The sequence below is a fragment of the Hippopotamus amphibius genome, chromosome 11 (genome assembly GCF_030028045.1).
Source record: "Hippopotamus amphibius kiboko isolate mHipAmp2 chromosome 11, mHipAmp2.hap2, whole genome shotgun sequence".
Classification (NCBI taxonomy): domain Eukaryota; kingdom Metazoa; phylum Chordata; class Mammalia; order Artiodactyla; family Hippopotamidae; genus Hippopotamus; species Hippopotamus amphibius.
Genome location: NC_080196.1, coordinates 91,230,823 through 91,253,392, shown reverse-complemented (window position 1 = coordinate 91,253,392; position 22,570 = coordinate 91,230,823). Strand labels below are relative to the sequence as shown.

The window sequence follows — 22,570 nt, the reverse complement described above, 5'->3', positions numbered from 1 at the left end:
GCGGCCGCCGGGGGCGTCTCCTCCTGCGGCCCCGCGGGACCGGGGGGCGGCGGGGCACGCCTCTCAGCCTCCCCACTCGTCGCCGCCTCTGCGCCCCGAACTTCGGGTGGCGGAGAAAGTTTGGCTGTTCCGGGAGCGCCCCGGCCGCGGCTGTCCCCGGCTCCCTGCCCGTCGCTGTCCTCGCCCCGGCTCCGTTGGGCTGAGGTCCCCGAGCCGCGGGGGCGTCCCTGCCAGCTCGGAGCCCGGGGCGCGGGGACCGCCCCCCGCGTGGTCGCCTGCTCGCGGACCCCGCCTCGGTGCTCTGCAGCGTGAGCTCCCAAGGGCGACCCTCTCGCGTGCCAACGAGGGGGAACCCTGAACTTGGGGGCGGGGTGTTCCTCCAGTTGGGGGTGGGGAGAGAAGGGAACTCAGCCCGGTGTGAGGGGTACGGCGGCGGGGGGGTGGGTAAGCAGTGGGTAAAGGATGCTCGAGGGATCTCGAGAGCCCAGGCAAGCGCACTCTTACTTTGTCGCGGGTGGGCATGTTGAGGCGGCCCCTCTGGGTGGGCACTCGGTGGGCTTCAGTCATTGCGGGGAGGGGGTCGGAGTAATGCTGACCCGGGGGTGGAGTGTGGATTTCCAGGGTGTCCTCAGGGTCAGAGTGGGTGTGCGGGGTTCCGTGCTCAGAGTCGGGAACAGGTGCGGCCGGGTGGAGATGCCCCGCTTCCGCAGCAGTTGCTATAATCAAAGTTAGAGACCAGCCACCGCTTCCCCAAGCGCCCGCAGCCGAGCCGCAGCCGCAGGGGCCCCCTCGGGTTTCACCTTGGCATCGAGGTGGGGGTGGTTAAGGGGGTGAAGGGCCTTTAAGCAAGTACCCCCTCTCCCCACCCATAAAACAAAAGTTTTGGATGTCCCAACACTTCGTCTGCCGGTTTGTCTTCTCTGTGGCCGGGACGTGTTTGACAGTGCGTCGTGCCCACCTCTCCGTGTGCAGAGGGATGTGTGGTGCGCGCGTGGGTTGTGGGTGGACGCGGGCCGGGGCCGACAGGTCTGGGCGGGGAAGGACGAACTACTTCCGCATCCTCACCTGGCGACTGCTCGGAGCTGCCCCACGCGTGGGCGAGCCCTTCGGCTCGGTGGGCTGGCCACCCCTCTTCGTTTGAGGAATTTCCTAATCCTTTCTTTCTCCTGGAGGGGGACAGGGCCGAGGCGGGATGACACGAGGTGGCAGTGGGGGCTGTAACCTGGCTGGGGGCGGAGTCACCGTAACCTGATGCACCTGCTCCGCCCCCAGGTGCCCTGGCAGCGATCACTGATGAAAGACTGCTTCTGCGAGGAAAGGGTGTGAGATTCGGGCCGGGGGGTGGGGGTGTGTGAAAACCCTGGCGTTTCTGGCTTTGGAAGAGCACCCTATCCCGTTTACCCGCGGGTGTCTTGGGAGGAGCCCTCAAAGCCCCAGCTTTCAGTTTTTCCCTGAAGCGGGTTATCCGGAACCTCAATGGCAGGCTGGAAACCAGCGAGGCAGGGAAACATCTGGAGTGTAGAGCGCTGAAGCTATGTCACGCTAAAGTGCACAAAATACCTTTTGTACTCCCAAGTAAAATGAGCGTCTCAACTGAATATACCTGCAACATATCATAAAGTACTTTAGCAGACAATAACTAATTGCTGTACTATATGAAGCTAAGGGACAATTGAATAAACCCTTAATTTTTTGGAGCCCTGATTTTGAAAACAAGAACACTGGGTTGCTTTTAAAAATACCTTTCAGGGAAAACATTCATTTGCTTTTAGTTAGAAATGAGTATATTGCATGTTAATTATTAGAATTGATGAGTTACTGGGAGTCTGAGCTAAGGTGCCAGTGCACTTTTTCTTGACTTATGGATATAGGGACAAAAATGGTTCATGAGGAAAAGGTCTTGGGAGGGTGCTCAAGGTGCTTAAGAAAAAAGTAGCTTTGTTGGTGTGAGGGTTTTTGACATACTTAGTCCAAAGGAGTCTTAGAATTTCTCCCTAAGGCCCAGAAACTGTACCTCACTGTTAATGGGTTTCCAGTTCTTAGTCATTTTTAGGTTTATGAATCTCAAATTGAGATTTTTCTGTGGCCCACGCAGAAGCTTCCAGCCAGATTGCATCTTGAGCAGCTGTTACTTTCTCTGGCAGAGTTGAACACACTTATGCTTTACTACAAGAAGCAGTTGTATTGTTTCCTAACCACTATCACCCCACAGGCTAGGCTGGATTCTCAGTATGCATATGAGTCATAAATTATACAGAGAAATCATGCCTGCGACTCAGATTCACTTTGTTTCTTAGAGGAGATGATTTGTTCATTTTAGTGTATTATCAAAATACGCAATGTTCCCTTTTTATTTTTAACTTGCTAGTGGACTTTTCTAATGTGGTGAACACTGAATCCAGGCATGCACTTTAATGTATTATGCATGATGGAAATAATAATCTGTTATGCCAACAGCATTTATGAGTGGGAAGGAAATTTTAAAGCCCTTTATTGATTATACCTGTTGCTTTAGTGACATGGTAGGAAGATGTTGTTATTTATTTAAGTGTATAAATTAGCCTGTAAGTAGTATAAATAGTTTCAGGTAAGAACTTGGTATATTAGTCTATTCCCAGTTACCCAAGAAAAGACTTTCTTCTTTTCCTCCCTCCACGTTACTGTTTTCTTGCTCTTCTCTTTGTCTATCCGTTCTCTTCAACTGGAGGCTTATATGCTCTGTGGATTTTTTGGGGTAGTTGATTTTAGTCATTGGCAAAGGGCACTTCCCATAACAAAGGCACTCCTGTTTTCAGAAGACCCAACACCTCACCTTTGAGAAATTGCTTTCTTTGTACTGAGATTTTTCTCAATGGGAAAAAAGAATCAGAGTCAATGCCAGACGCTTTGAGAGTGATGTCAAGGTGAGTCAGTCAGCCTCATCCACCCTCACAGAAAGGTGGATAGCTCTCTTGTCACAAGTGGCACGTATATGACAAGTGTTAGTATTTTGCTTCCAACCCACAGGAAAAGACAATATTGTATAAATCAAATTAGCCCAGGTCCCACAAAGATGCCCAAGCATGTGCAAGCATGGTAAACATGATTTGATTATGATAATTGCAGAAAATAGTCTTCTTTTTTAAAGTATGAAATACATAACCTCTCTTTCAGGCTGAGTAATACAGCTCTATATAAGGGTTATTCTGGATGAAAAATTTAAACACTGCTCTCTCAAATAATGAGGTTTTCAGTATGCTACTTTGGTTCTAGCCAGCAGAGTAAGTGGGAAATCACCAGGCTGAAACCAGCACCTTCAAATAATCCCTATCCTGCCTGGTTTTTAGTTGTTAGATGGTGTGTGAGCAGTGGATTTTTGAGTGCTGGTAGGAGATGCCTGCATGTGTCAATCACAGCTTTGAGCTCAGGGGCTTAACGAAGGGCACTGTTTTGGGGCCAATTCTTTGGAAAACAGAATTTGTGCTTTTGGGCTGGTGTTCTCTAACTGTCCCTTACCTGTGCATCAGGTCATACAGGCTTCTCCAATCAGCCTGGAAGGCAGCAAGAGGCTCCTGTTCCCTCTGTGCCCACCGGTAGAGACACGAGGGGCTGGTGCCCAAGGCTAGCAGATGCTGGTAGTGCTCTTCCGCCTGCCGGTTCTGTCCTCCTGCACACTGCCTGGAGCTTGCTTACTCCCAGCAGACAGCACCTGCGTCACTGTCAAAGGGTCCTGGAGCCTGAGAATTGATGTCCCCTGCAGGGGGACTGTCCTTTAACGGATGACAGTGTAACAGCTACAGCTTCCAGTCCCCCCACCTTGGGAGCAGGACAGCTCTCCAGTGGGGCCCATGCTGTTTCCAAAGCTCCTGTGCAGGCTGAGCCCAAGTGCCTCTGCTTGGACTTTCCTGAATATCACACCCCAGGGAGGCTTCCTTCCCTTCTCTGTTTCACGTCCCCACTCCCCTTTCCTGGGAGCGTTGCCTCATAGATCTCTTGAACAGGAATGCTCATCTCAGGATCTGTTGTGGGAAACCAAGATGAACACAGGGCCATGGTGGCTTGGCCAGGTAGGAGTTGAGAAGCTCGAGGGCTTTTGGCCCCTCAGGACCCCGGGAGACTGGGGAGCAGCGTGGAGGTCGTGTGCCACACTCCTGTCCAGCCTCGTTCCTCTGCCTTTCCCCTTGCCTTCCTGTCCATCCCGAGCTCTCACTCCCTCTCTGCTCCCCTTGCTCAGCTGGGCCTGCAAGCCCAGTGGGCCCTTCTAGGCTCTGCTGGTGACCATCAGAATTCCCAAGTTTGCATGAAAATTGTTAACCAGTTCACAGGGCATGTTCTCTGTCTGCCTGTAACCTGTATGCACTGAGCAAGCTTGCCCTGTCCCCCCTTGTCCATAGTTTTTGTGTCATGTCACATCTCCCCAGTTAGGCTGAGATCCTGGAGACCAGAGGCCGCATCAGGCACTTTTGGGAGCCTCCAGTGCCTGTAGTGTGTTTTGCCCTATATCCGTAGGTAGTTGTCTGGGAGATGGCCCCTGCCTCTCTTGAAACCCCCTGAAGTCCTGCTGGGTGCAGACTTCCTCATCGCTGTGTGCTGACACCAGATCTCTCCACCTGGGCCTCTTGGGAAAGCTTGCTTTTCAGCCACTAGTTTCTTCCCATTCCTTTTTGTTGATGTGCTCCTAATATTTCATTTCGTTAACTTCAGGATAGCCACCCATTAGAAGGCTTTCTGACAGCTCCAGGCCTGGTTGGAGTCTAAGTATATTATTGTGCTTTTTTTGTTCAACAGAGAGATGGCATTCTCTCGCTGGTGGAGGGCCAAGGCCCCTCTGAGTAGAGATTAAATAGACATTCTTAATTCTAGCATGTGTGTATATGTGTTTTGATACTGTCATTTTCTGTGGTAAGAGTTAGCTATAAACTATACTGCTCATAATATACAAGTCCACATGCTGCCTTCCATAACTGATAGAGTATTTGTCACTATCCATACAGGACTGTCAGAGTAAACCTGGATGGATTTTACATACTAGTTTACCTCTGTTTTCTAATACAGTAGGTTCCCAGAAGCCACATGAAAAAGTAGCCCAATTTAAAGTGAGAGGAGCATGTGTGCCCTGATGTACTGTCTACACAAGCACATTTGCATCATCATTGGACAATAAAGCCTAAATACACAAAGTTAGCTAACAATCCAGCCTGACCCACGTGCCATGAGAGGAGAGCAGATACTCATAGTTACAGACGTTCTGTAGAAGCATCGGGCGGGTGGGCAGTAGGACATGAGCAGGTCTGAAGGAATGAGTAGGCTTTGAATACACGTTGAGACTGAGAAGGGCGCTGTTAGTAGGAGACGGTAGAATGAGTTTAAGCATGGACAGCGGTGAGTAGTAACCACAGTAGTATCTTAAAACTCTTATGAAAATCTTAGCCTTACAGAAAAGTTGCAAAAATAGCAGAGTTCCTGTGTTTCCAGATTCCCTGATATTAATACCTCACAAGTATGATGCAGTCATTGAAACCAGGAGATGAACATTTGTACAACACTATTAACTTGTCTACAAGCCTGATGGGAATTTCACCAGTTTTTCCACTGCTGACCTTCCCTGGGCCAGGAGCCCGTGTAGGATTTCACGTTGCGTTTGGCATCACAGCCGCCTAGCCTTCTCTGATTGGTGACAGTTCCTCAGTTTCAGTTTCTCCTTTCGACCTTGGCTTTTGAGAGTATTGGTCAGTTATTTTGTAGAATGAAGCTCCATTTGGGTTTGTCTGATGTTTTCCCGTGCTTAGATGGAGGTTATGAATTTGTGGCACAGAAGCGATGTGCCTTCCTCAGTGCACCATCTCAGGAGATTTGTGGTGTCAGTATCTCGTTACTGATGGTGTCACTTTGATCCCTTGGTTAAGGTGATGCCTGTCAGTTTCCTTTTATTGAAGACTGGTATTTAGAAACTAAGATCTGGGTGCCAGGTATACTTATTACTGTTTTTTAAAAATAGTCATTTAGGGATTACTGAGCCTAGAACTGAAATGTTTGATTATGCAGGCAAGGGAAGAAGAGTCGTATAGGACCTTGAAGTTTCCAGCTTGAGGATGGACAGAAATAAAGAAGTCGTGAGAGGGACAGGGCTAATGCTTGATTGTGACATGTTGAGTTAAGGGTGGCAATGGTTTGACTAAGTGGAAGTACTTACATTCAAGGATGTACGAACAAACTTAGAGGAGAAATGGGTTCTGGGGTTCTTGCAAATAAAAGATGCCTGGGATTTGCTTTCCCCTAAGAAATGTGGTAATCTTACAGCATGATTTTAATAAAGATGAGATCGTGACCTTGGCATGGACAGTCCTGGCCTTTGTGGTCATGATCTTGCTGTGGGCGGTACGGGGTAGTGTGGTTACACATTCTCTGACACTTTGGAGCAGATACTTTCTGAGCCTTGATTTCTTAATCTGGAAAATTGGCATGGTACCTGCACGATAAGGTTGTGGAAGGATTATGTGATCTGACGGACGTAACGTGCCGGCGCAGCACTGTGTCTGGCACACCGTGTGCACTTGCCAGCTGTTCCTCAGCGTATCCCCTCTTCAGTCGTGATGCTGGATGGCGGCTTTTTCTCCTAACCCTCTCCTGCCATCCTGCAGGGACAGTGGTCATGAGGGGACTTGGTGAGAGAGAAAGGAAAGAATTTCCGCAAATACATGACTACCTGAGCGCTAGACAGCCAAGGCATGGGGAGAAAGGGTCCCATCCCACAGCCCTCTGGGGGAGGGGCACGAGCAGTTTGAAAGAAACTTTAAATTTAAGCTGTGCTTCCTGTCTCCTCTTATAGCTTTACAGGAAAATTAAAGCAATTTTTCACCATGTTCTTTTATTATTTTTTTGTTAATACAAATGATTATTGAAACCATTCATACAATGCAGGAAATGCAAAGGCTCTGTAATCCCATTCCCAGACAGCTCTTGTTAACCACTGATGTGGACCAGACCCGCGGTGTCCAGTAGGGTAACCACATGTGACTGTTGAGCACTTGAGGTGAGGCTGGCCTAAACTGGGAGGAGTACACACCAGATTTCTCAGATTGAGTACAAAAAAATGAATGTAAAATATCTCACTTTTGCTTTTTTATGTTGATTGAATGTTCAAATAATACTTTGGATGTAATGTGGCTACTAGAAAATTGAAAATTCCACATGTGGTTTGCCTCATTTCTGTTGGGGAGTACTGCTTTAGACTTACGCATGGTACAATACATACTCCTATGTGTGGCATGATCCTGTTTATTTTTCGTTTTAAATCTTAATCTGCTACGGCTTTTCTCTCCCTGTAGCACGTAGAGGTAATTTTACCATTTGAACGGCTGTAGAATGGGGCACCGTGTGGTTGTGCTGTCATGTTTTTAACCATTCCCATTGTGATGAGCATTTAATTGGTTCCAGTTTTTTCATATTGTGAAAAATGTTGCAGCACATTCTCGGAACCTTTCAGTATTTTTAGGATATTTTCCTAAAGGTGGAACTGCTGGCTTGCACTTTTACAAGTCTTCACCGAGAAGGCAGAAGTCTCCAGAAAAGAACTGGTCTGTTTCTTCACCCTCCCTGGCACTGGTCATTATTTCCTCTTTTTGAATTGCCCCTAAACAGCTTATTTTTGTTTAAAGTTGACTTTCACTGGAGGGTTGAGCATCTTTTCATATGCTTGTTGTGTTCATGTGTAGTTTTCTTTGTATTTCCTCTGTTAAGACATTATTTATAACTATGTTTTTGCTCATTAAGTGATTATATTTTTAGACATGGGAAGTCATGGAAACCAGAATGTTCAGGATAAAATATTACAAATACATATTTTAAATAAGGCAACTTGGCATGAGTTTCCCCCTTTGTTTGTTTGGAGCTTACACGTCTCTGAGCCCTACAATTGGAAAAAACACTGATTATGATAGGTAACGTTTACCAACTGCTTTTTGAGCCAGGTCACTTCTAAGAGCTGTATGTTAACTTAGTTAACAGTAACACTGATGTAGGCACCCCCGTCATTCTCATTTACAAATGAGGGATCTCTGCCTTACTTGCCCAAAGCCACACTCCCCATAGGTAGTGGGGTAGGACCCCACACCCAGCTTTCTGGCCAGTCTGCTCTGCTGCCTCCCATTGATGGTGGGTCTGGAACATCATTTGTGCATAAAAGAAGCCTATACAGAGTGAAGTAAGTCAGCATACCGTATTTGTTTTTCTCTTTCTAACTCATATATATGGAATCTTAAAAAAAAAAAAAAGGTACTGATGAACCCAGTGACGGGGCAAGAATAAAGATGCAGATGTAGAGAACAGACTTGAAGACATGGGGCGGGTGCAAAGGGGAAGCTGGGATGAAGTGAGAGGGTAGCTTTGACATATATACACTACCAGATGTAAAATAAATAGCTCGTGGGAAGTTCCTGCGTAACATAAGGAGATAAACTCGATGATGGGTGATGACTTAGAGGGCCAGGATAGGGAGGGTGGGAGGGAGTCGAGGGAGAGTGGGGATATGTGTATAAATACAGCCGATTCACTTTGGTGTACCTCAAAAATTGGCACAGTAGTGTAAAGCAATTATATTCCAATAAAGAGCTAAAAAAAAAAAAAAAAAAAAAAAACAGTCCTAACATGGAAGGTCCTTTCTACCAGCACCGCGCTGCCCCCTAGCAGCAGAGAGAAAGGAAACAGGAAAAGGGCAGATGGTCTGATCCATAGTTCTTTCCTTGGGGAATCTGCTCTTTTGTATCCTTTTTCCACCTCCACACTCAGCCCCTTAGGCATCCTGGTGCTTCTAAAAACTGTCCCACATGTAGGCAAAACCCTTGTTTTTGGCTGTCCTTAGGCCATGTAGGCTCTGAAAGAGGGTCACAGCTTCAAAAAGGGCTAAATGTAACAAGCAAAAGGTGTACATGAAACTCAAGCAGTGTAAAATTATTTGATTTTAAGTGTAACCCTCCTTTCATTCCAGGGCACTGGTCTGCTTTCCAGGCACTTTCCCTGACTCCATCTCCCTCTGAAGCATCTTCTTTCCTATCATGCTTGATGTCTGATGGGTGTTATGTTCCCTTTCTGAGCTAAGATCAGAGAAGCAGGTCTGAGACTGCTGGAAGCTGTCTCCTATCTGCCCATTTAGCTGAAGGTTTTCACATTTATGGGTGTGCCCTGCTCACTGCCTATTGGCTGGACAGGTGTTTGGAAAACGAGCCCACCTTCACTCAGGATGTTACCTTGGCCATCAGAGACAAGGCCCCTTCCTCCAGCATTTGAGGGGAGAGGCTTACAAAAGGATACCCAGGACCTAGACCATTCCCTATTACAACTTTAGGTTCTTAGCAGGGACTTTGTCAAAGCACTTTAGAAGCTCCTCCAAGCAGGAGCATTTTAGGTTTGATATGAGGAGAAGATCCTCAAGTTGTCTGGGTCCTGGTGGAGATGAGTGCTGGTATATCTTGCTAATTTGTTGTGGGAATGATCAAGTTTATGTACCTGAGCTCCAAGTTAATGGCATATAATGCTCCTCTTAAAATTTATTCAAGGGCCTATAAATTATCACCATCCTTTGAACAGTTCTAATAGTGACATTGCCTCTGTAGGCGTTTCTCTCCTTTGCTGAACTTTGGGGAGGAATGAAGAGGCCCATCAGGAAAGATACTTAATGATTTTCCCATAAAGCTTTTACCATTATAAAACTCAAACGTGTAGTGGCATGAAATCCCAAAAGGACCGAGAACACCCAGACACCTTCTGCATGGAATTCAAAGACTTGGCTTATAATCTCTTCAGCACTAAGCCATTCAGGTCCCCTGGCTTAGAGACGCCACAAGAAAAAAGGTACTGGGCAATAGGATGCCAGTTCCATTGTATCGTGACCTGGATACTGTGTAGTTATGGGGAAGGATGAAAAGGTAAAATATTTGAATTGGTAAATTGTGCTGTATTCAACCATCTTTGTGAGTCCTGGCCTTTCAGTTTAGACTCTGGTTTTATTTCCTTTTGCTGACTGCCCATTGAGACCCCAGTGCAGTCCCACCAATGATAAGATGCATGCTCAGGATGTATTACCTGACTGATGCCCAGCTTAGGTATCACTTAAGGTGCTTCAGAGAGGAATCCATACAGAATTGATACCATTTTTATGAATTTCTGAAATCAGCAACATGAAAAGTATTGGTGAAGGATATACATGTGATAAAATGAGGAAAAACCAGGGAATGAGGGAAATGGCAACGAGAATAGTAGTTACCTGGGGAGGGTGGGGGTGGCGGGGGAGCAGGAGTGGGAACAGCGCTATTAGCGGGCGACTAGATTTCCTGACAAGTTCACGGGTATTCGTTTTATTACTGTGCTTCATCAGTTACATATAAAAAAAGATGATTCTGCAGAAAATAGGATGAGTTACAAAGCCAAATTTAAAAGAACCTTTGAGATTGTAGGTAATTTTAGAATGTGTTTCACTGCTTTTTCTTATGTTTGTGCAATTGTTGGTTGAGTGTGTATATTTGCACAGCTGCTGTCATTGAAGGTATAGGTTGAATCTTACGCTCACATCCCTCACTTTTCCCAAGATAGGGTTTTACATACTGTAGGCTCCCAATAAATGCCCTTGAATTGGTTTAAAGACCACCTGTATTCCCTTCCTGTTTCCAGGCCATAGCTCTTCAAGGAACGGCCTTTTTTCACCAGGGAACCACCTGTACTGCAGTGTTATTTTCTGTCATTTTGGCATAGCTTTTGACTTAGAGCGCCCGATGGAAAGCCCATCTGTTTCCGCTGGCACTTGCCTAAATCTGTGAAATGTGGAGCCCCTGTCAGGAGATAATTAAATGTTGTTTTTCTTTTTTATTATTGTGCACAGAGGCTTAGCACAGGTATGAACATGGGTTAACCGCAAAGTGACATTTGTGGATATGAAGGCTAATATAACTGCCTTGTATTTGAATATCCTAATTTTACACAATTTTTGATCACATTTTTTTTTTGCTCTTACCTTCCTAAGGTTATCATTTACATTACAAGCATCATCTTATTTTTTTTTTTCACTTAACTGAAGTTTTTATTAGTAATCTCATCAAGACTCATGGACGTTTGCGTGATTATGTGGGGTGACTGTGGCTCTCCATCCTTCATGGGAGATGGAACAAAGCAGGCGACAGGGAATCAGGGAGGAAAAATTATATTGAGTCTGTTTCAGCTGTCTTCTCTCCCTCAGGAACAATAACAATACTCAGTTTTCACCTGAAGATTCAGACCATCTATTTTTTTAATTTTGTTTTTTTATTTTTTGGCTGTGTTGAGTCTTTGTTGCTGTGCACAGGCTTCCTCTAGTTGCGGGGAGTGGGGGTTACTCTTCATTGCTGTGTGTGGGCTCCTCATTGCTGTAGCTTCTCTTGTTGTGGAGCTTGGGCTCTAGGCTTGTGGGCTTCAGTAGTTGTGGCACATGGAATCAGTAGCTGTGGCGCACGGGCTTAGTTGCTCTGTGGCATGTGGGATCTTCCTGGCCCAGGGATCGAACCTGTGTCCCCTGCATTGGCAAGTGGCTTCTTAACCACTGCGCCACCAGGGAAGTCCCAGACCATCTTTTATGTTCATCACTTGGCCAACACCTGTACAGAGCACCTTCTACCTGCAGTGATGTGTCACAGCCCAAGTGTGAGGCAAAGAGAAAGAACCCATCCCTGCAAATTAGTCTTTGACCTTGAGTTCTTCCAGTCCAGTGGTTCATTTGTTGTATGAATAAGTATTAAGGACGTATTTGTACATTAAAAGGAGACAAATTGCTTTATCTTGTCTCATCAGATTTAATCAAATTCTTAATTTGCCTACACTTGCTAATGAAAGCTAATGTTTATTTGTGAAATAAGGAAAATGAATGTCTCCTTAGCCACAAACTAGTGTTTCTTTGCTATGAAACTGCTTGCCTTTATAATGGTCATTTTACTCTGTATACATGTGTGTAACTATGTAACAAGCTGTGTGCACCAAAATGATAAGAATAACCTTAAGATGTGATTTTTATGACTAACCCGTCAGATCCTACCTGATGAATGTGGGACATTCCTCAGGATATTCCCTTTGGCAGAGGTACAGGGATCCTGGAACTTATCAATACTTGTTCTGAAACTGGCTTCAAACCTGATGACGCATTCTTTTTCCTTTGTGTGGTGGCAAAATCTATGCCTGGAAGGTATGCTTTCTTTTCTGGAAACATTCAAGAGTTATGCAAAGAACTAAGCTGGTAGAGTAAGGTAGGAATTCACTGACATATTTCTGTTATAGGCAAAGAGTGACTTGCAGGTACTGATGACAGTTTTGTGTGGCCTCTTACTAGCTGTCATTCTCAGGAGAAATAGATGGGTTTTAGATGCTGTCAGTGATCAATCAGTGTAGAGCCTCCTAGGCTGTCAGAAAAATACTCATTTGAGTGTAGCAGTTCTGGTTTATTTGGTTAAAAACTTAAAGGCTCACCAAATTTTATAGCAACACTGATTTATAGTCCTATTTAAATATATATGTATGTTAATGTAATTAACTTACTACATGGGCATATAATTGCATCAATATTATGACAAGTATAATAGCATTAATAAATACCTATTGATTTAAAAATCAAATGGGAAGCCCGTTCCCCCTAATTTCCTAAAATGCTCTTATGAAACTATTAGATGGATGGAAGAATGCTCTTTGTACCTTCTTACCCCTGCTATGCGTTAGGCAGGATGTTAGCCACTGAATATAAGATAAGAAGGCAGGGCAGTAGCCAAAAGGTGGAAGCAACCCAGTGGTCGTCATGAATGGATGGATAAACAAAGTGGGGTGCATCCATACAATGGAATATTATTCAGCCCTAGAAAGGAAGGACGGTGACTCAGTTGGGTCCCAGTAGCAGCTGCACTGGCTCCTTTCTTTTCTGGCTTTCCTCGCTGTCTCCCTTTCACATCTAGAAATGTGGCCTCCAGTGCGGCTGTCTCTGGTGTCATCAAAGTGTTCAGTGACAAGAAGGTGCATAAGTCTTCTTCACCAGAGGATGTGAAGAAGCGCAAGAAGGCGGTGCGCTCTGCCCGAGCAAAGATGAGAAGAACCTCATCGTGGAGGATGGTGAGGAGGTGCTGGTAGGTGATGTGGGCCGGACTGTAGACAACCCCAATGCCACCCTTGTCAAGTTGCTGCCAAGCAAGGACTGCCACTACACCCTCTGTGATGCAGTCTGTGAGACCAAGGAGAGCAAGAAAGGGGCCTGGGCCCCTGAGTCTGCACCCCTGAAGAGCAAAACGCTATATGCCAGCTCCAAGGATGCCACTGAGGAGAAGCTGATGGGGACCAGGCATGAATTGCAAGCAAACTGCTACGAGGAGTTAGGGACCACAGCACCCTGGCAGAAAATCCAGGGGGCAGCATCCTCATCTCCCTAGAGGGCAAACCTTCCTGAGCTCTCTCCAGCCCCCTGCCTGGAGCATTTGGCAGCCCCAGACCTGCCCACAGGGGTTGTAGGCTGCCCACTTCCTGCCAGACCGGAGGGGCTGGGGGGATCTCAGCAGGGGGAGGGCAGTCCCTTCACTCCAGTTGCTAAACAGTGCCACCTCCCCTCCACCTCCTGGACCATCCTCCTCCCTGCATCCCTGAAGGTTCTGGCCTTCCCAAACTGCTTTTGCTCTTCGGATTCTTCTTGGGTTGAAGCAGGTTAAACTCAAACAGGGGTATGCCAGGGGGCAGGGCTGTATTTGTTAACACCCCAATTCCCCACCTGTTCCTTACCTTTCCCATGCTGCCAGCTTCTAATAGCAGTAGTGACTGTGCTTGTGTGTTTAGTTCTGTATATCGATGCCGTGTGGAAGAGATGACCCCTCCCCATGCTGCCTGATTCCCCTCCCTTTTTTCCCCTGGTCATGGCCACTCATAGAAGCAGGACTAGTAAGGGACCTTCAGCTAAAAACAAACAAAAAACAAAGGAAAGAAGGACACGCTGCCACATGCTAAACATTGATGAACCTTGAGGACGTTATGCTAAGTGAAATAAGCCAGGTATAAAATGACAGATATTGTGTAATTCCACTTACAAAGGTATCTACAGGAGGCAAATTCACAGAGACAAAGCAGAATGGCAGTTGTGGGAGGGAGGGGAGAGTACAGAGTGTAATGGATACAGAATTTCAGGTTTTCAAGATGGGAAGTTCTGGAGATGCATGGTGGTGACGGTTGCACAGCCATGTGAACGTGCTTAATGCCACTAACTGTACATCTAAAAGTGGTGAGGATGGTAAACTTTATATTATGTGTATTATGCCCCAACGAAAAGTCTGGAGCAAAAAAGGGCAGGGAAAATACAGAGGTCAAGAGCATAACCTTTAGACTGGATAGACCTGGGTTTTGAGTACTGGTGTCCTGTCTCTGTCGCCGCTCCCCACCACGCCCCCCCTGCCCCTGCATTTACCAGCTGTGTGACCTTAGACAGTTGCTCAACCTCTAGGCTTCATTTATCTATGAAACAGGGGGTAAGAAACTAGTACAGCCCTCAGAGACTTGTTGATGAGATAAAATGAGAGCACATGAATTGTATTAGTTGGTGCTAATCCTGTTGCTAGGAGAAGGTCTTGTCCTTGGGAAGCCCAGTCCAGTGCAGGGCAGTGTGGGGTGGGAGCCTGAAGGGCTGGGACGGCTGCTGTGGGTGCGGATTCACTGGCTCCACCTCTTGTATGTGGGGCGGCCAGCCTTGCATTGGTTCCTCTCATTTAGCGAAGCACCAGCTTTGGTGGAGAGGTTGCGAGGGTTATGCATGTGCTTTTCCTCTTTCACGTGTGGGGATGGAAAGAACAAAAGGAGTCATAAACTCCTGGCTTTGTGGATCACCTGTCATTTCAAATCTTCAACCCTAGCGCTCCAGACCTAACTGTGCAGTAGCTTACAATTGTGGGTTGCTCCCGATTGTACTGGGAGGAGCATCCCGTCTCGACACCACTAAGAGGATGCCTGGATCTACCTTTCACCCTTCCTGGCACTTGGTGGATGTCTGTATCTGTCTTGCTCTTTCTGGCCCTTGGTGTACCAGGCTATTTTGGTTGCAGGGGCACTTCAAGATGCAGGCTCTACTCTAAGGATGCTCTCTTAGGAACCAGGCTTAGCTGGTCTGAGCAGCCTGGCCTCACAGGTCAGCACAGTATCAGGGGGCCAGAAAGATGCTCACCCTTTGTGAGACTTTAGAGACCAGCAGCAGGGATGCATTTCCTCCCACACCAGTGCCATCAGTGTGACTCAGTTACTCTTGGCTCTGCCCTTTCCCTGTCTCCTTAACCTATGCCTTGGATTAAACACCCCTTTCTGAATCTCCAGTTCCAGTTTAGATCAGCTGTACTATCTGCCATTATTCTAGTGTCACTATTGACAAAAGCTTTAAAGCTTTTGTAGAAAGCAGCCTCTTGATTGGCTGTTCCTAGGCAGGTACACTTGGTCCAAGGAGCTTCTGAAGATGGCTCAGTCACTGGGAACCATGCGTCTCCCTCAGAAGGGGCTATGGATGTTGCAGGCACTAGAGCCATGGTTTTCCCCCTTAGGGGTGCGTCAGAATGACCCAGATTGCTAGCGAAAATGTGGATGCTGCATCTCATCCCTGTAGAGTAGGATCTGGGGATTGGTCCTGGGCTTGGTTTCATTTTTTGCTAGGTCATGGCTGTTTGGGGTGCTTGGATCCTTTTGCTTACTTAAGTTTCTAATCTGGTTTTTGACTGTCATCAGTCCCTGTCTTGGATTCTGGTGGTGGTTTCCACATCTAACCTGCTATTAGACCCTAAAAACAATGCTGGGATATAGGCTTTAGTATCTGCTATTACAATAGTCCAATAATAGATATATATATTTTTTCCTTTTTGGATTTTGCCCATCTCCTCTGCTAAAAGTGTTCTACATCTTCTTTTTCTCCAGTCGCTTCCTCTACTTCCTCCCTCGCCTCACATTCCTTAACCGTCTGTAATCCTTCCTTAATAAGGCTCTAGGGATTGCCCACTGCATTAATATCCCTGACATCTGACTGGCAGTGTGAAACCAGACGCCACTCAGCAGGCTGCCCGGGTTACACAACACTCAGCCATGTGGAGAGCTCTTATTGGGGCAGATGCTGAGGGTGTCAGTATGAACTGTGCTCAAGTCGCAGAGTAAACCATCACAGAAATCAGAAACTGCCTTAAATGCCGGCCAAAGAATAGCATGTCCAGGGCTGTAAATAGCACCAGCAGCCCTGGCACTGTAGGCTGTATCTAAAACGATGTAGCTAAGTGCCAGCCAAGTAATTAATTAGGCTGTAACTGTTTTTCACTTTATCTCACTAAGTTAATTCTTGGCTTAATGCTGGAATTTAAAATCTTGCCTTGCGTTTCTTGTGCCTGGCAATGGGGGGGAGGGGGCGGGTAGGGCGGGGTCAGTGGTTGCAATTTCCTCAGGAGCTATGTTTATGCATCTCCGGTTTTTGCTGTGAAGTTGCAGGACACCTTAAGAAATTGCAATTTTTCAGTTATTCGCTGTGGTAAACAGTGGTTAGAATTTGAGTTCATGGCACTGAGAAGGGAAGTTTGATCATTTTCAGTCATACACTTTCTGGTTTAACAGCATTACACAGGTGGAAAGTAGCACCGATGCTGCTCTGAGTCTGAAGCTCTATTTTGCGGAGATGTGTCCATTTTCAGCTCATCGTGTTGCCAGAACTGCCCTCGCCCACAGCTGAAGTGGTTCCATTCTTGGTCTCAATTGGTTGGGCAGTATTATGTAACAGACACAAGTAATTGAGAACCTTCTTGATGTCAGGCACAGTGCTGGATGTAAGAGGTGTGTAAGGCATAGTCTCATAAACTCACAATTACATTCTGTGTCATAAGTGCCATCCAGGAGCAGTGAATGAAGGAAGAGGGCAGGAGTGGCAGGATGTGGCCCCTGTGTGGTAGGAAGTTGTTGAGGTTCCGGGGCTGTCATGGCAGCTCTTAAGACAGTGGTTTGGGAGGAAGTCTCCCCTTTCCCTCGTCAGTCCCTCATAGGCCTCTCTGTCTCCTGCCTCTGAGCGTGGGGAAGAGCGGATCCCCCCCCCCCCCACTAGAAACACACTTCAGTGGGTAGTGATGAAGCTCAGAGTTGCATCACCTGGGGGCTTCCTGCCGCCAGAGCTTTTCCTTCTCTGAGCTGGCCAGAGCTCACTGGAATGGGAGCTCCATTTGTCCACTTGAAAAACTGCTTTTCCTCCCTCCAGCTTTCGGGGCTTAAGTCTGCATGTAGGACGGCTGGATGGACATAGGCGTGACAGCCTGATTGGATGGGACAGGATAGGGCTGAAGTTTGGTTTGTGTAACCCTTTAAGATGGATAAAGCGTCAAGTAGTGAAGTCAAAGAATGATTCCCGTAAATTACCACGCCATTTGAGGAGGAAGGCAAAGATGAGAGTATATAAAAATCCAAACAAACAAAATGTTTAGAAGCTGTTACAGGAGTTTCTTTATTGTACTCTTCTTTTTAGAGCATAAAAATACAATATTACCCCAAGTATGTATGGAAGAGTGTTTGCATGAATCTTTTCAGAGCTGCCTCCAGCACTGAGCTGAACCTTTGTTGGCGCGTACTTCTGAGAAAAAAGTTAATTTAGCACCAACTTGTATCCATAAAACTTGGATTATCTTGATTTATGTAATTGTTTTAGTTTTACTCTTTTGACGTTGTTTTAAATGGGTATTATATGGAGTTCTTTCAAAGCTTGGTGTTCATGATCTCCCTTATAAGATAGTACTTTTAATCTTAATGAGTGTTAACTATGGTTTATCTGGTATTGGTGCACTAACATGATTTAAGGTAACTTCAAACGTAACCAGAAATACAGGCAAAAAACCTATGTCAATAACTTTTTCACCTGGGATGATAAACGATCATCATAAAGAGTGCACGGTTGTTGTCTAGACAAAAAATTGTAGTTGCTTGAATTGTTGCAGCCTTTAGAAAAGGCTATTGATTTTATGTACTGTAGTGAGATTGCTATCACACTGACCTCTTTACAACCTTTCTTTTCAAGACAATGATTTACAATAGTAGGTCTTCAAGAGAAGTTTTACAAAGTTCTTTGTGTGAACTGTGCCGGGGTGGCTCTTGGTTGGCCATCATGAAGTATTGGTCTGGATTTGAGGACATGGTGTGGAGGGGAGGATAAACTTGAAGAGGTGAGAAAACAGATGTGCTTTGAAGAGGACTGAGTAACGGTGGCACTGTCGTACAGCTTGGGTAAATCTGGCTCATGGATACACTGAAACATCAGCTATTCAGCATGTGTGCTGGGCAAAAGCAAACAATTCCCAAGAAAACAACCAACTGGAAAATGAAAAAAATCAGTTGTGTGAGCCATCACCCTGCTTAGTGAGGATGTGCATTGGGGTGAGGGTGAGATGGAAGGAAGGAGTCTGTTTCCTTAGGCAGCTCGGAGCATCTGAAGTGACGTGAGCCTCTTGAAGCATCTCATTGTGATGGACAGACAGTGTAAGAGATTTTCAAAGGTAATTTTTGTACCGCATGATTTTTGCTTCATTATTGACTTTAGAATCAAGCTTCCTCCCCCTCCCCTCCCCCGCCCCTCCCCCCACCAAGATGTGACTCCACTCTCTTCTGATGTTGATGACGTATTTTTTAAAGGATCTCTGTAAACAGAGCTAGAGGTAGCTGCTTAGAAGAAAAAAGTGCCTGGAAACGATGGCACATGAAGAACAGCTGGGAGGCCCCGGGCATAGAGGCCAGAAAAAAGGAGATATAATCCTGAAGAGTACAGGGCTGTCACGTGGAACTTGTGTGTTTCCTCTCTGAGTTCATCTGAAGAGCATAGTGGTCATCAGTGGGTATGTGCAGGGAGGTAGGTTGAGCTCGGGGTCCAGGAGCGCATGGCCCCAGTAGTGGAATGGGCCGCGTTGTGTGAAAGTGAGGGCTTCACATCTTTGCAGGTGTCTTAGCAGGCCAGGAACCATTCAGCAAAGGACGCTGTGGTGGGTGCCTTAGAATGGGAATTTGACCCATATGCCCTTAACTTCTTGCCCACCTTGAAAGGTGGCTGGAAATGACTGCTTCTGGGGAAGGAAAAATATAAAACTAAGATGAGAAGGAATGATTGCAAATAAACAGTGAAAGGAAGGAAGGCGTAAACCACTTGAGATTCCACTTACCTATAAAAGGAAACCTAAAGAAATATGTTTTATGATTTTTGTTTCTCTTAGAGAAATAGGTTTCCAACTCACTTGAATTTATTCTAGGAATGAGAATTTCAAAGCTTTATTGATTCAGTACAAAATAGTCTCAAATGTGCTTTAGTTCCATGTTTTGGTGGTGGTGATTCAGTGCTAGGAGGTAGAAGGGCAGTGTAAGAGGACCACCTGTTACCTTTCTTTTTAGGAGGAAGCTGTGTGTAGGTTGCAGGTTTGGCTGCAGACAGGAGAGGGGTGAGAGTGAATGAAGGAGGTGAGAGGAAGGGCCATCAAGGCGGAGGAGGAGCGTGAACGTCGGGGTGCGCGGGCACAGTGTGGACTCTGCCGCAGCTGGGCTGGCACCCTGTGGACCCCTTTGCAGAGAACGTTGCTCTGGTCAGTCCTAGAAGAGAGGCAGCTGCGGCAAAGTAGGATCCAGTCCCCTGAGAGGCTGTCTGGGACCTGCCCTTTTTTAGATGTCAGTTCCCTATAATGCTCTGGAAGCTGCTGATTTAGCTCCCACCAGTGACAGATCCAAGATGTGCTGATGTCCTGGCGTGGCTGGCTGCCTTCTGACTCCTCTGGCCGTCACTCTGCTTGTCACTTGATAGGAGCCCTGGCCTGGGGTGTATTCTTCTAGGAACAGGGCCTGCTGTCTGAGGTCACAGGCCTTCTGATGTTGCAGCATGTCTGCATCAGGTAAATCACTAGCACCCTATGTGAGGCATTTGTATAAGCAAATGAAAGAGAAATATCTATGATGAAAGACAAAGAGACTGAGTATGGGGTGATGGAGAGAGCACAGGACTCTCCGCTTGGAGTGATGTCTTATGTGACACTAACTGCCACTAAAATAGTGGCACTTACGTGACACTGTCTAACTTGGGCAGGTCATCGTATCTCTCTGGACCTCAGTTTCCTCATTTGCTGCATGAAGGGAGTAAGACAAGATCTCTTGGGTTTTTTTCCATCTCTAAGATTCTGTGAAAGTGTCAACCTCTGAGTCACAATCCGTATGTTTAAAAAATTACAGTGCTTCCTCTTTCAGATTTTTCCCTGACCCTCAGATTTTTCCCAGTAAAATTGTTCAACCCGGAAGTATGAATTTCCAAAAGTGACTACCTCAGGATGAAAGACCCTTAGGAGCAAAGTTGTTGGTTGCTGTTCCTTTTTCTCCCCATGCTTTCCCATTCCAGCAAGTGGTGCAATCATGTTACTCCTCCAGGGTCTAATCCTTAGGCCCCAGATCCAGGCTTCCTCCCCTCGATACCCAGTCGGTCTGCAGGTCCTGTTGACTCTACTTCCAAACAGAACCTGGAGCCTCCCTCCTCAACCCCTTGCTGCCGACCTGTGCAACCCGCCAGGTCTCTGGCCTGGGTAGTGGCAACCGTCTCCTAACTGGCTTCCCTGCTTCTTCCTTTCTCTCCTTCTAGTCTGTTCTCCACACTGTAGTCAGGTCATTCTTGTGACGTGTCACTTGGATTCTGTCACTCCTTTGCTTGAAACCATCCAGCTGCTGCTCTTTGCTTTTGGAAGAAAATCCAACCCCCTGCTGGGCCTGCAGGACCCTGCAGAATCTGGTTCCTGATTGCCCTGACCTGTTAGTGTCCCCTCTTCATCACTTGCTGGTTCCATCCCTGCTGGCCGCCTCCTCGCTTGTTCACCGAACGCTGCAGGCTTCTTGCCACCTCAGTGCTTTTGCCCTGGTCCTTCTGCACTGATGTTGTCTCCCAGGGCTTTGCACTGGCGACTTCTCATCATTCAAGCCTCTGCTGAGTCAAGTCCTCAGATGCCTTCTCTGTCACCCCCTCAATCCTGTTTCATTTTTCCTTGGTGCTTATCAGCACCTGGCACTTTTGTTGGCTTGCCTTGCTCAGCTAGGTTCTGGTCCACGAGAGCAGCAGTTGCTTGTTCATTGCCGAATCTCTAGGGCCTAGAACATGTGTAGCACATAGAAGGTACTTGAGAAACATTTTTAAAACAAATAAAATGACATTGCATTAAAGATGCACTTTATAGAGTAATGCTGCAATTGGCCGGCTCCCCTAATCTGTGTTACAGGGTTTTCAGGATTAGAATGAGGGCCATACACCCTGCCACTGACTAAGGAGAGTCGTGCTTGGGTACTGAGCCTGGCCGAAGCTCACTGTGCTAGGACCCCCTGTACAGGAACATATTAGGAATTCCAGTTCCCCAGACCTGGACTCCAGTGTGCTTTCTCTTCTGGGCCAATCTCTTTGCCTTAATTCATTTATTCCCTCACACGAACATGTTGGAATGTCCTAGTGCGATTTTGCTTTAAGGAACACAGGCCCCCAGGGGTCATTAGAATGAAGGTCTTTGCTGATAGAAGGGATTTGAGCAGCCATCCTGGTTAGATCCCCTTTAGGACTCACGTGCATTTTTTGGTAAATAGGCACAAGGAGGAAGATCTATTGCTGTGTTTCCAGATCTGGTTTTGGGTTTGGCTGTTAGATGAGGAGCCTTTTCTGGTTTTCCCCTGTCACTTCCCTCTCAGGTTTGTTTCGAGGGTGAAGTGTGCGGGTCTGCCCTCGGCACTTACTCAACAGTAACCATTCGTGATGGTTGTTGCCCAGCCAGGGTCATCCACACCCCCATTCTGACTTCTTGGCGGAAGCTCAGTCTTGACAAAACCGCTCCCCTGCGCAGCCATGCGTCTTGGGCTGAAACAACAGTAGAACCCACCAGAGCTGTGGACTTCCTGTCATGTGAGATAGGATGGATTTCTGTTTAAGCCACTCTGAAGCCTCTCTTAGCCACAGCATCATGACTGATACACTATCAGTTGAGCATTGCCTTGTATGGTCCACACTTTCCCACTGGCAGAACCAGTCCACCCATCATCTTCTGAACGTACCCTGAGCTTTTCAGCGTTCATGCCGTATCTACCTGGAATGTGCTTTCCCTCTCTAAGTTCATTCTTTCAAGACCAAGGTCAAATTTTAGCTTTTTTCCATAAACCCCGGCTACCTCAGCCTGAAGAAAAGCTACTCTCTCTACTCTGAAGCAGTTACTGTAAAGGGTGTCCATCCGTTGCTCGGTCTTGGCATTTGCTCATATCTTCTTCTTAAGCCTCTGCTCCTGTCGTTGGTCTGCACTGTTGTTTATTTTTTGGGTGACGGCTTAACTTTTTACGTATTTGCTTTATCTCATCTTATCTGGGGGGGCAGAGGCTACGCCAAGGGCCTGGCGTTGTGTCGTACATAACAGGCACTCGGTACTTGCTGATTTGAAGAGCAGGGCTGCGTGGAGATGAGCAGCCGGGCATTTGAGGTTCTGGTGTTTCTGTAGAGTTTTGAAGGGCCTGGAAGATCCTAACTGAGGGGGGACTAGCTGCCAGGGGAGTCTCAGGGAGGCAGGTGCAGGCT

At 46.7% G+C, this 22,570-nt stretch overlaps 1 protein-coding gene and 1 pseudogene across 1 annotated transcript in view; both read left to right on the top strand.

The window, feature by feature from the left end:
- Positions 1 to 22,570, top strand: part of MYO5B (myosin VB) — a 340,872-nt gene that overhangs the window by 413 nt on the left and 317,889 nt on the right. The window lies entirely within an intron of this gene.
- On the top strand, positions 589 to 13,423 carry LOC130831519 (cofilin-1-like; annotated as a pseudogene).